Source organism: Myodes glareolus, chromosome 13 (assembly GCF_982192425.1).
Source record: "Myodes glareolus chromosome 13, mMyoGla1.1, whole genome shotgun sequence".
NCBI lineage: Eukaryota > Metazoa > Chordata > Mammalia > Rodentia > Cricetidae > Myodes > Myodes glareolus.
This window is the reverse complement of record NC_142038.1, coordinates 55,785,349-55,800,357: the sequence shown is the minus strand read 5'-3', so window position 1 is coordinate 55,800,357 and position 15,009 is coordinate 55,785,349.

Genomic DNA, 15,009 nt, shown 5'->3' with positions numbered 1-15,009 from the left:
TTAGTCAGTTATTATATTAAAGCATATTCTAGCTTGCTTTTCTGTTGCTGCCACAGAGCACCATAGCTAAAACCAACCTGAGAAGGAAGGGGCTAATTTGGCTTGCACTTCTGTGTCATTGTTCATTATGGAGATAGGCTGAGTCTGTAACTCAAAACAGGAATCTGGAAGAAGGTAGTGTCAGGTCCTAGAGAATCAGGTCAGATGCAGGATGGCATGGGGGAGAGCATAGCCCCCATAGATGGGCACAGTGAGGATGGGACCATCTTCAGAGTCCATTGCAATGCCAGTGGTTCAACCAGAGGCATAGAGGGACCACACAGCCTGGAAATCTACATACAGGGCTGGCATCAAACATGATTTGAGCTATCTTTTCACAGTTGGTCTTGGGGTTTAGGGGGGACCTCAGTGAACAGCATTGGGTGCTCCTCAGGGACCACATGCCACTTGTAGGAAATATGGTGCCAGGTTGTCTCCATGTCAATCCCAGTTGGTGACAGTGCTGTGTTTGATGGGGTACTCAGGGTTAGGGTGACGACTCTTTTGCCCTGGGCCTGATCACTTATGTAGGGGTCCTTTTAGCCCATGCCCACCACCATGCCCTGGTGCTGCGTGTGGACAAGATTGAAGGGAAGATGACCCTGGGAACATCATCACCCCCAAAGCCAACAAATCATATGTAGGAACCTATGTAGACAAGGAGCACAGGGATAGGGTCATCCATGGTCTGCTGGTGGTTGGTGTGAACCTGCGGCATGTAAGCTGCATGGGACAGCCCTCATTTTGCTCTTAACTGTATATAACAGATCTCTGAGTTAAAGGCCAGCCTGGTCTACAGAGCAAGTTCCAGGACAATGAAGGCTACACAGAGAAACCTTGTCTTGAAATAAATAAATAAATAAATAACTATTTTTTAAAAGCTGAATATATTACTGTCTTTGTATTTAATAGTGAATGTGTTGAATTAAATGGGAGTTTATTTTTTATTTTATTTATTTATTTGTTTATAAAAATTTCCACTTCCTCCCCTCCTCCCCATACCCTCCCATTCCCCCCCACTCCCCCCCCCCCATTCCGTCTCCTCCTCCCTCTCCAGTCCTAAGAACAATCAGGGTTTCCTGCCCTGTGGGAAGTCCAAGTTCCTCCCCTCTCCCTCCAGGTCTAGGAAGGTGAGCATCCAAACAGACTAGGATCCCAAAGAGCCAGTACATGCAGACAAAACAAGACCCAGTGCAATTGTAAATGGCTTCTCAGTCAGCCCCCATGTCAGCCACATTCAGAGAATCCGGTTTGATCACATGCTTGTTCAGATCCAGTCCAGCTGGCCTTGGTGAGCTCTCATTCGATCAGTCCCCTTGTATCAGTGGGTGAATGCACCCCTCGCGGTCCTGATTTCCTTTTTCATGTTCTCCCTCCTTCTGCTCCTCATTTAGACCTTGGGGACTCAGTCCAGTGCTCCAATGTGGGTCTCCATCTCTATCGCCATCCATTGTCAGATGAAGGTTCCCTCTGGTTCTGCCTATCTTGCTCACATTTTCCCTCCTTCTGCTTCTCATTTGGACCTAGAGAGTTAAGTCCAGTGTTCCAATATGTGTCTCTTTCTCTATCTCCATCCATCGCCAGATGAAGGTTCTATGGTGATATGCAAAATATTCATCAGTATGGTTATGGGCCAAGGCCAGTTCAGGCACCCTCTCCTCTGTTGCCCAGGGAACAATCTGGGGACCTCTCCTTGGGCCTGAGAACCCCTCCAGAAACAAGTCTCTTGCAAACCCTAAAATGGCTCACTTAGTTGAGATATATACTTCCCTGCTCCCATATCTATCCTTCCCCCTCATCTCATTACCCCAAGCCATCCCCAATCCTCCCCCTCTCCCTTCTCCCTAACCATCTCCCCTTACTTCCACACCCCCACCCCCTGTGCACCCAAGTTTGCCTGGCAATCTTGTCTACTTCCAATATCCAGGAGGATAACTATATGATTTTCTTCAGGTTCACCTTCTTATTTAGCTTCTCTAGGATCACAAATTATAGGCTCAAAGACCTTTAACTATGGCTAGAATCCACTTATGAGTGAGTACATACCATATTCCTCTTTTTGGGTCTGGGTTACCTCACTCAGTAAAGCGTTTTCAATTTCCATCCATTTGCATGCAAAATTCAAGATGTCATTGAGTTTATTTTTAAAGGCATAAAAATGTTAATGTAAATACTTTCCTTACTGGGGAAAAAAAATAAACGTGGGCTAATAGCCCTTTCATGTTTGCAATTTGCAGTTACTGTATCTGAACAGAAAGAGGGAAATTGTGTCTCTTTCGTAAGTACTGTCTATATTAATTACCTTCCTTATTGCTTTAATTTAAAAAGCCAACAAAATCAATTAATTTAACAAAAGGTGGGGTTATTTGGGCTCACAGCTTAAACAAGTAGTGTCTGCCCTGGCAAGAAAGTCGTGGGAAAACAAGTAGCATAGGAGTGTGTTAGCACGTATGGGTTGGATTTTCAGTGCTGTTGCAAATGCTGTTGCCTCTGGCACTAGCTCTGCCCATTGGCATGCATTTTTAAAGACTCCCAATCCAGCAGCTGGCATCTGCTGCTTCCTCTCACCAGTGCCTTTCACAGCTGAAGCTCTGATCCAAATACCTCTGAAGTAAAATCCAGTCTCTTGTCCCTTTGACTTGGAGATTTGGAGGGAGAAGAAGTTAAAGCTAGGGTAGCAAGAGGCAGCAAAGATCCACTTCAGTTAGGGAATGCCATCTACCTTGAGCATAAAGCCGTGGGGGGCAAAGAGCATGCGAACCCATGTGTCCAGGGGAACTTCATTTTCCCGTGTTCAGTTTCTGAAGGGAAGCAACCACGGAACACATACAGCTCATCTCTTCAGGGCTTCTTTGCCTGTTCCTGCACTCACTTAACCTCTAGTTTCTTCTGGAGTAGGAACCATAGATCATCACAAGAGAGTGTTTTGTCAACAATTTAACATTCTTCTCACTGTGTTATAGACGGACATTTTAGCTCATTAAACCAGGCATGGTATTAGAAATACAAAAGATATTGTTTCAGAGATTTGCTCTCCACATCCACAGGTGTATGTATTATGCTGTGAGAGTGTGTGTATGAGTGTGAGTGTGTATGTGTCAGAGGGTATGACTGTGTCTACGAATGGGTGTGTGAGTGTGTACAGAAGAGAAGGGGGGAAGAATTCACTCAGACAGTTCCTCCCTAAAGCACGGAAATAGCTGAATTTCATTATTTCAAAATGTCACTTTTGCCATGATGAAAGTAGGTTCATATTCAGGACAAGCCCATCTGTGAGGCAAATCTTCCTTTGGGGCTGTGTGCACATCTGCTTGCTCTGGGAAAAAAAAAAAAGCGCTCCCACTTCCTAAGAGGGAATCCGGCTTCTCTAGCAATGCCTTCTGGGTCAGCCATCTCAGAGCCACCAGGTAACTGGAAAGCAAACATTCCTTGCTTTTCATTGAACACACCCAAGTGCTTTCTTCCCCTGCAATGAAAGGCTTAATTTGGAGCCAAGAGACTGTGAAACCTAGGGTTTTAAAATAGATTGCTTCTTTGTTTTGGTTATTTAGAGAGTACATATGTTTCAGCTCCTGGGTAAATTACAGGCTCTTAAGGCTTCACAGAGCGATTTCGTTTTCAAGCAGACTTGAAAGGATTTCACCTTTTTTTTCTCCTCAGCTCCCTCTCATACTATCTGATGAAAACCAGCAGAGGAGAGCATGCATTTACTTCTTCCCAAAGCCAGTCACGTGTGTAACACAGGTGCCGGCCTGAGTCTTAGCCTCTGTGGCTCTCTTCTGCATTAGCCAAGAGTGCCTGGGGAGGTGTGGGTCTGAGGACAGAACACTGTGTCTACCTTCACCAGTGCCAAGAAGTGGATAGAAGCCAAGGTAAACTGAATCCTAAGCCTGCAAGAAATGAAAAACTCTGCACCGTCTCAGCAGAGCTGTCATGGTTTAAGACACAAGAAGGTGACAAGAAGAAATCTGTGGTTCTATTCTACACGATACAAATAAGGAAGACTCAAGGGAATCCAAAAAGTCAGTGGTCTGAAGAACAGCAATGGGTAAAGAGCAACTATGTCTACTTTTAAAGTAGAGGCTGAGAAACACTGGGACTGGGTAACATAGAGCCATATTGGATGTTTTACATTTTTGTTTGATTTTTATGAATTGACATTTTCTCAGACTTTTTCCTCCTAAATAGTATATGGTTCATCATGCTCAATCATTCTTGCAGCTAAAAGGGCCCTGGAGAATCTGTTCTCTCTGTCCCAGATGCCCTCCTGCTCCTGATTAATCATCAGTGCCTTCCCTGGATGCTATGAGTACATTAAAAATTAGCTTCTTAGGTTCTTTCACAAATCTTGGAGAAGTTACTCTCTGAGACTTCTGATGAGTTCCTACATCTCCAAAATCAGCAAGTGGAAACAATCTTTAATACCACCTCTGTTTCCAGTTCTTCAATTCACTTCCAATCCCCACACCTCTCTTGACAATCTCCACCTTGTTACACTATGCACGCCCACTTCAAGCACTTAAGCTCCTAAATCAAGATATGCTTATGAGCAACACACACTGACACTACTAAGCCTTCCACCGGACTTCAGATATTGTTTAATGTTTGTTCCTTGTGTCATGAATGTTTAAGGTTCCAAAAGTTTCTGCAGTAAACAAATGCTATAGTCAATTTTGTGATTAGTTTTAAAAGATATAGTATGTATGAAAATGCAGCTGAATATTTTGTTTTACCTGAACAGGTAGAGAGAAAGAAATCTCTGTCTATAATACCTTTAAATTTTAGCCAAAATACTGCTTTGAATAAATGAGTAATTAGCAAGTGGTTAAAACTATCTTCCAATGGAGGATGCACTGGCATTTTTGTCTTAGAGACACTTCATTAAGGGCTATGCATCTATTCTGTATAGAGGAGTCACACAGGGAATAAAAGAATGAAAGTGACATCTTACACGTGTGTTCACCATGATGTAACGTATTAAAGATGCAATGTCAGCTTGGTGGTGTTTCAAGGCAGCAAATATTTAAGAGTGGGAATCACGTGAGAAGTTTTATGTTATTCCAGACCCTGGGAGGAACTGGGGACCCCTAATTTGATCCTTTTTCCCTTTCTTATTTCTTAGCTGTGGTGTGCCATCTGGCCACGGTGCTGAGAGGTACAAAGACAATGGACCATGATTGCAACCTTCCAAACAATAAGAGAAAAATGAAACTTTGCTCTTTGTTGTTTGAATTACTTCAGGAATTTATTAACTATTAATTATATGGTTAATGTACCATATCATCCAACACTTAATGAAAAGAGAGGAAAATAATATCAGAACACCAAACACTCTGAAGACGCTCTCTAATGGACACAGAACCGCGCAAGTGAATCTGGAGTCCTTGGAAAAGCCAGCACAGCAGTCAGACATGGAGGGCAAGGCGCTGCCCCTGCTAGTCTCTGTGTTGGAAGCCTGAGCTCAAGCTGGCCTCTGCCTAGGAAGAGTTGTGAGCTCCAGGCAAGTCTTCTCCTCTTCTGTGCTTTCAATTTTATCAGTAGGAGAAACAGAAAAGAGTGAGCCAGATCACTTCAATTTTTTATGACTTAAGCTGAAATATGCTTTAAAAATGGTTATGTTCTTTATGTATAAAAATCCTCAAAGATAACTTTGAAAACTAAACTATGAAACAGTCATTCACTGTAGCATGAGAGTCGGCTTGTTGGGGTATCTGTCCCTCCCGGTACCCCACATCCAGCAATTCCCAAAGAAAATAACACAGAGTCTACATTAGGTTATAAACTGATTGGCCCATTAGGTCAGGCTTCTTGTTAACTCTTATAACTTATATTAACCCATTATTCTCATCTATGTTAGCCATAATGGCTCCGTACCTTTCTCACCTGGGCAAGTTACATGCTTCCTCTTCGGTGGTCTGTGCAGGAGTGGCTGAGGAACCTCCCTGCTTCCCAGAATTCTCCTGTTCTCATTGCATCACCTCTACTTCCTGTCTGGTTTTCCCGCCTATACTGCCTGCCTGGCCAATCAACGTTTTATTAAAATATGATTGACAGAATACAGACAATTTTCCCGCACCAATTCACTGTGCAAATTGATCTTTAAAGAAGAAAGGAGTTTCTTTTAAAAAGCAAATTCATAATTTTACCTACACACAATTTGACTATCGAGAACCAAAAGAAGCCAGAATCAATGAGGGGAAGCTAGAGTAAATACCAGGGATAATTAATAAACAATTTCCTAGCTACAAAGGACAGTCATTGAAAATGGCCGTGACTTTACACCTCTTCCATTAACCACAGAACTAACTGACCAAGCTCTGCCTGCACCATGAGAGCTGCTGATGAGTGGGAAGCAGACGAAAACTGGCAGGGAGCTGAGCGGAAGTGTAGCTGACAGGACAACCTGAGGTGAACTTATGACTCGAAGGGTACTTTGCCTAATGGATTCCTTCATTTCTTTTAGAGCTAAATTTTTTGTCTCCTAGATTCTATTTTTAATATTTTAAAATTTTAATTAAATCATAATTACACCATTCCTCCCCTTCCCTTTCCTCCATCCAACCCATCTTGCGTCTTCTCCCTCCAATCTCTCCCATCTCTCCCCCTTACCTTTTGTCTTATAGATCAAGAAACTATTCATTAAGAAATAAGGGCAGCATTCCCTGATGACTCCCATCTGTAATTTGAGCATTCAGGAAACAGAAGCGGACAGATTGGCACAAGGCTGAGGCTAGCCTAGGCTACAGAGTCTTATCCTGCCTCAAAAATCAAACAACAACAACAACAAAAAAAAGCAAGGGAAAAAACAAGAGAATAAGAAACAATCCACTTCGCATCAGTGGCCCTTCCTTTCTCTCTCTGCTTCCTACCCTTTACCTCATTTTGGCAGCTGTGCCTCTTGTCCAGCTGTTCAGTCCCTCGGGCTGTAAAGCAGAATACCATGCAACTGCTTTTGTTTCTTAAGCAGTATGTAAAGTCTTCTATTCTGAGCAACGAGTTCTTTAAAATTCCAAATCCATTATTTATCTAGAAATAAAATAATTTCAGTCCATCACTAAGGCATACATGAATCTTTGGAATTTGCAAAGCACCTAATCAGAACTTTTGTGTAACGAATTACTAAAATACAGAGGATATGACCATCTATGGATTTACAGATTTCATTAGCTTTTACATTATAGAGGTCACCTTGCCTGAGAGATTTTTGTGATGTAAGTGCCCTAAACATCACAAAAACTAAGGCAAGAAGTAAATTTGTCTAAATTAACTCACATAGTATTTTTGATAATAGAGTATTGCTCCTCGTCCTCTTCATAATGCTTAAAATTTCCAGTGGCTTATTTTCATTTTTTGCTTATTAATCTCTTTTGTTAGAAGCTTTTCTTTCTACAAGTAACCTAAAAATTTCCTAATTTTGTTTACCATGTATCCTGCACATAAACCAATGAAGAATTTTGCCAGAACTTTCTAAGATTGAATGTCCCATTTGGTGGTCTGAATATCTCTGAGCTTTTCATTTCCAACGGTGGGGACGTACAAGTGGTACACACCATTTTTGTCTTCTAAAGCTCATATTTACTAGACAACATGCAAATGGGACTCAGAATACATAGAACAAATATACAGCCACAAGTATGGTAGATGCCACATTCATTTGAGGAAAGTCTCGCTGCCTGCTCAGCTCATAGTCTCTCCTCAGCCCTGAAAGGAATGACTTAAACGTCATGATATAAAAATCTCATTATCTTGAACTCAAATCCTCTCTCCCTCTCATGGGCTGCCCTGATAGTGTTCCTGAGTAAGGGGAGTGTAAATATAAATAGGGACCTGTACACATGAATAGGTCAACATCAGAGGACCAGTCTGGATACACAACCCTGGCCCTGCACTGCATGTCAGTGCAAACTGCACAGCAAATGTAACATGTATCACAATTCACTCTCATTTACACAATTCTGCTTCCTGTCTCCTTCCCTTCATAGGTGAGTCCTGGTATTCTGCAACCTAGTTCTGTTTTGGCATCTAGAAATATAGACCTTCCCGCCCCCCTCCACCATCCAACCTGGGCTAAATCGCTGTTCTGTAAAGACGGTTTAAAAGAGCAGAAAAGCCAGGAGGTGGTAGCGCAAGTCTTTAATCCCAGCACTCTGGAGGCAGAGGCAAGCGGATCTCTGTGAGTTCAAGGCCAGTCTGGTCTACAAGAGCTAGTTCCAGAACAAGCTCCAAAGCTACAGAGAAACCCTGTCTCAAAAAAAAAAAAAAAATGAACGTGACACCACATTTCCAAAAGCAAGCTATGAGAGTCTCGCATATTAGGATCTACTCTCTAGAAACACAATTTTGATATTTCATTCTATGTGCTAACTTGCATATTAGAATCATCTAAAATCATTAAGTCCTTTACTTTTAGTGTTTGATTATTGCTTAATTTACTTCAAAAGAATTTCTCTTTCCAGATGCAGTTCCTGACCTTCCTATGAGACACAATCACACAACAAACTATGTGTTCCTTGTCTTGTGTTCCTTGTCTCTTACACTCTTTCTGTCCCCTCTTCCACAATTATCCCTGAGCACTAGGTTCAGAAATGGTGTAGATGAATCAGTTGCTACTGGTCTCCACAGCTCTTTATTTTGATTGGGTGAGTCTTGATTCTATTACTCATTATAACTAAGAGCTGTGTTTTATAGCACTAAAGCACAATCAAAAATAAAATAAAGAACAATCAAAAATAAAAAGGGTGTATTTATAACAGCTGTGACATAAACATAAATATCAAGATATTAGTTTTCTAAACCCATTATTTCTTTATTCTAAACCCATACTTTCTTTTCTTTCTCAAGCTCCCTCTTTAGCCATAATTGCTTTTTGTTTTATACTTAAATGTTTTAGATCATTGTTTCTGCCTAGTAGTTAAGAGGATTTTTATGAAGGTCTCCCAACAAATGAGAATTCTAAGTTACTATTTCTACACAGCTGGGATAATTATAACAAATAGTGCCAACATTTAGCAAACCAAACCAGGTATGGTCAGAACTTGCATTAGGGAATACAAACATGAGATGGTACATACAAAAACTGTTCTTATTATATTTTATTTTGTCATGTTTTGTAGTTGGCTTCCAGAAGCCAACAGGAAGAAAATTGAGGTGCTGTTCTCTTTCCTCCACACGAAGGAAGTCATAATCTGTGTCTTGAATGCTATGTCCCATAGCACCTGCTTGTGTTGTGCATCTTCTTTCTTCCTAGTTTGCTGACATTTTTCTCAAAGCACAAATCTTTGGTTTACTAAACTAAAATACACAAAGAGGAAAAGTAAATCTATTATTTCCACCTTTTCTCTGAGTATATAGGTTTATTTTTTATTGAAAATAGATTATTTTCTCATACAATATGTCCTGATCATAGTTTCTCCTCCCTCTACTCTTCCCAGTTCTTCCCACCAGCACCCCTCCCCCCCCCAGATCCGCCCCCTTTCTGTCTCTTGTTAGAAAAGAACAGGCTTCTGGAAGGTAACGACAAAACATGACAAATAAAATATAATAAGAAGAAGTAAAAGCTTTGTTATAGAGGTTGGACACAGCAGCCCAACAAGGAAGAAAATAGTCCCAGGAGCAAGCAATCGAGTCAGAGACCCACTCATTCTCACAGTCAGGAGTCCCATAAAAATACTAAGCTGATAGCCATAATAAATACGTGGAGAACTTGGTGTAGACTCATGTACACCCTGTGCGTACTGCTTCCATCTCTGTAGGTTCATATGCACCTTGCTTACTTGATTCAGGGGCCTGTTCTCCTGGTGTCCTACATCCCCTCTGTCTCTTGCAATCTTTCTGCCCCTCTTCTGTGAGATTCCCTGAGCTCTAAGGGAAGGATTGAAGACCTCCTATTTAATCTCTCTCTCTCTCTCTCTCTCTCTCTCTCTCTCTCTCTCTCTCTCTCCCTCCCTCCCTCTCTCTCTCTCTCTCTCTCTCTCTCTCTCTCTTTCTCTCCTTCTAATGTCTGACTGTGGGTCTCTGCATCTGTTCCTATCTGCTGCCAGAGGAAGCCTCTCTGAAGAGGACTGGATAAAGCATTGATCTATGACTATAGCAGGAATATCATTAGGAATCATTTTATTGATTTGGTTTTTGTTTGTTTGTTTGTTTTAGACCAGTCAGGTTGAGTTTTATTCTAGACCTCTGGGCTGTCTAGCCTCTGATTCTTAGTTACCCAAGACATGCCATGTATGGGTTCCTTCTCGCAGAGTGGGTCTTGAGTCAAACCAGACATTGGTCGACTCTCACGGGTTCTGTGCCACCATTGTCCTAGCATACTTTGCAGCCAAACAGATTATCAGGCAAAGGTTTGGGACTGGGTGTGCACGTTTCTCTTTGAGTGACCTGCAGAGTACCTTCCCACATCGAAGAGACTAGAACATAGGCTAAAGGCTCCGTATTGGTACCAGCTCGACTTCTCCACATACAATGAGTTGTGTGGATTGAGTCCACTTGCCCAATCGGGCCCACTGTCGATTTACAGAAAGTAGCTTTTTGTACCCTTTGTTTTAGCATCAGCTTTGGTTGTTTGGAGATTTTTTTTTATGGACTCCCTTGGCCAACAACCCAATTGAATGCAACCTAGTACCTGCCTCCACTTGAATCCTTGCTTGACTACAGAGATGACCAGTTGGGATTCTGTATTCCCCATTACTGTGTGTCCTCATTAGAATCACCCTCATAGATTGCAAGAAATTTCCACCATACTATGTTTCTACATCACCCTCAACCACCCCCCAAGTCCAGCCATCTCTCCCAGCACAATCTCCCTCCATCCCATCTCCCTCCACACATGATCCCTATGGCTCCCATTCCCACCCACCCCCAGGCCACCCATAAAATCTATTTTATTTTCTCTTCCCAGGGAGATCCATTCACAACCCAACCCCCAGAACTTTCGTCTTCACCTAACCTCTCTGGGTCTATGGCTTGTAGCTTGGTTATAATTTACATAATAGCTAATATCCACTTCTATGTGAAAACATACCATATTTGTCTTACTGGGTCTGGGTTAACTCACTCAGGATGGTTTTTTTTTTTCTAGTTCCATCCATTTGCCTATAAATTGCATGATGTCATTTTTCTTTTTTTTTAATTTCCTTGCTGTACTTTTATTTGTTTAAGCTAAATACAAACATGGCCTCTGTTTTAGCTTGCTTTGACAATAAAAATGAGAAGTGCTTTGTCTGCACTTCTCTAGCTCAAATGCCTAAGGTGCCCTGGTACTCCACTCCTGTCTTTGGAATGTCTTTCGATAAGAAGAGACTTAGCCTTGCTAGCCACAGAAGACCAGGATATCTGTGGACAGGGTAGAGATAACCTACAGACAACCTCTGAGAGTGAGATAAGTGACCCTGGAAACTCCATTAAACCACAGTGAAAACCCCTGGGATACTGGAGATGCTCAGGACATGGTACATCTACTAAAGAAAGATGCAGACAATGAGTGTCACCAGACAAAGGAGAGGCTTTTTGGCCCTACCTAGCAAGGCCATAGAGATGTGTCTGCCTAGGCCTTTGGAGTTCACATACTACCCTGCGCTCTAGATCCCTGACATGAGCTACAGGACTGAATGTCTGCCTGTTGGGTCTTAGCCTTGCTTGGGTCTCACCCCGCCTTTCTAGTCCACCATTCCTCCCTTTTTTAGTAGGTAGATTTATCCTGTGCTACTGTCTCTTAGGACAATGCAACTTAAAAAAGAAAAGATAAGATTTTGAATTTGAACTTTTGAACAATACTCAACGAAGACTAAGACTATGGGATTTATTAAAGATAGACAATGGATTTTTAATTGCAAGATGGACATTAGCCTTTAGGTGTGCAAGGCCATTATTTGTACATAGTGCTTGCCCCTCCCTGCCCTAAGGTTCATATATCAAAGACCTGCACACCAGCAGGTTAGGAAATAGGAGGTGGGCCCTAGCCGTATGAAGTCAGTCTCAGGGGGTCTCCTTAGATACTATAAACTGTCCCCAGTCCCTCTCTGTCATTCCTGCTGCTTCCATTCCCTCACGAGGTAAGTAGCCCCTGCCATATGCTCCCATTTTCACTGTGTCCTCTCTCAGTATAGCTCCATGATCAATAAAGTCAAGGAGGAAGGACTGAACCCTCCCAAACCAGGAGGTAAATAGACTGTTTCTTGTATACCTTGTTATCCCATGTACTTTTAGCTATAGCTAAAGTTGAAAGTTAAAAGTGAAATGATGCATCAGTTGCTGTGGTGCCTTCAGCTCTGCATTTTTTGCTTAAATTTTCTTTCTTTATCCAGATCTCCGGTGCTTTCAAATGAATGTTGGAGTTCTTTCTGGTTTTGTGAAGAATAGCAATGGTGGTTTGTTTCTTTGTTTATTTGTTTATTTATTTACTTTTTTGTTGGTTTTCTCGAGACAGTGTTTCTCTGTAACTTTGGAGCCTGTACTGGAACTAGCTCTTGTAGATCAGGCTCACAAAGATCCGCCTGCCTCTGCCTCCGGAGTGCTGGGATTAAAGGCATGTGCCACTAAGGACCAGCTTTATTTTATTTTTTAAAAAAAGAAAACAAACTATCTTTTAAGACCCTAAGCAATAGAGGAGAGGGTGCCCAAACTGGCCTTGCCAGATTTGATGGATATCTTAAATATCACCATAGAACCGTCATCCAGCAACTGATGAAAACAAAGGTAAGAGACCCACAGAGTAGCACTGGGCTGAGCGAGCTCCCAAAGTCCAGTTGAAGAGTGAGAAGAGTGAGAATATGAGCAAAGAGGTCAAGACCATGATGGGTACACGCACTAAAACAGTCTACCTGAACTAATTGGAGCTCATCAACTCTGGCCTGACAGAAAGGAACCAGCATAGGACCAAACAAGATCCTCTAAATGTAGGTGACAATTGTATGGCTGGGACAGACTGCGGGGCCACTGGCAGTGGCACCAGGATTTATCCCTACTGCTTATACTGACTTTTTGGAACCCATTCTCTTTGGATGGACTCCTTGCTCAGCCTAGATATAGTAGGGAGGGCCTTGGACCTTCCTCAAAGAAATGGGCCTTACCCTCTCTGAGGAAGGATGGGGGTGTGGAGGGGGAAGGGTGGAAGGAAGGGAACGGAGTCATTTTTCTAACAGCTCTATTGTGTAAATGTACCACATTTTGTCTATTTGTTCTTCTGTTGAAGGACATACAGGTTGTTTCCAGTTTCTGACTATTATGAATGAAGCCACAGTGAACATGGTTGAGCAAATGTCTTTGGGTATATGAGCAAGAGTGGTATAGCTAGGTCTTCTGATAGTTAAATTCTCAATTTTCTGAGAAACTACCATGTTGATTCCCATAGTGGATGTACAAGTTTTCATTACCACCAACAATGAAGGAATGTTTCCCTTGCTCGACATACTCATCAACCTGAGCTATCATTTGAGGTATTGATTTAAACCATTCTGACAGATGTAAAATAAAACCTCAAAGTCATTTTGATTTGCATTTCTTTTTTAATTTATTTATTTATTAAAAGTTTCCACCTCCTCCCCACTTCCCTTTTCCCTCCCCCTCCCCACCTCCCTCTCCTTCTCTAGTCCTAAGAGCAGTCAGGGTTTCCTGCCCCATGGGAAGTCCAAGGTCCTCCCCTCTCCATCCAGGTCTATAAAGGTGAGCATCCAAACAAACCAGGCTCCCACAAAGTCAATCCATGCAGTAGGATAAAAACCCAGTGCCATTGTCCTTGGCTTCTCAGTCAGCCTTCATTGCCAGCCACGTTCAGAGTGTCCATTTTGATCACATGTTTCATCACTCCCAGTCCAGCTGGCCTTGGTGAGCTCCCATTAGATCAGTCCCACCGTCTCAGTGGGTGGACGCACCCCTCGTGATCCTGACTTCCTTGCTCATGTTCTCCCTCCTTCTGCTCCTCATTTGGACATTGGGAGCTAAGTCCAGTGCTCAAGTGTGGGTCTCTGTCTCTATCTCCATCCATCGCCAGATGAAGTTTCTATGGTGATATGCAAGATATTCATCAGTGTGGCTATGGGACAAGGCCAGTTCAGGCACCCTCTCCTATGCTACCCAAGGAACAATCTGGGGACCTCTCCTTGGACCTGGGAACCCCTTTAGAATCAAGTCTCTTGCAAACCCTAAAATGGCTCCCTTAATTAAGATATATACTTCCCTGCTCCCATATCCACCCTTCCTCCATCCCACCCAACCCATTTCCCCAAGCTTTCCTGAATCCTCCCCTTCTCCCTTCTCTCTACCCATCTTCCCTTACATCCACCCCTCTACACCCCAGTGCACCCAAGTTTTGCCTGGCATTTTGTCTACTTCCAATATCCAGGAGGATAACTATATGATTTTCTTCAGGTTCACCTTCTTATTTAGCTTCGCTAAGATCATAAATTATAGGCTCAATGTCCTTTAATTATGGCTAGAATCCACTTATGAGTGAGTACATACCATATTCCTCTTTTGGGGTCTGGGTTACCTCACTCAGTAAAGCATTTTCTATTTACATCCATTTGCATGCAAAATTCAAGATGTCATTGTTTTTTACCACTGAATAAAACTCTAATGTGTATATGTTCCACACCTTCTTTAACCATTCTTCTATTGAGGGGCACCTAGGTTGTTTCCTATACACAAAGACACAACCAAGAAAGAGAATTACAGGCCAATCTCACTCATGAACATCGATGCAAAAATTCTCAATAAAATACTGGCAAACCGAATCCAAGAACACATTAGAAAAATTATCCATTATGATCAAGTAGGCTTTATCCCAGAGATGCAGGGCTGGTTCAACATACAAAAATCTATCAATGTAATCCATCATATAAATAAACTGAAAGAAAAAAACCATATGATCATTTCATTAGATGCTGAAAAAGCATTTGACAAAAAAAGGTGACAACACCTTTATGATAAAGGTGTTGGAGAGATTAGGGATACAAGGTTCATACCTAAATA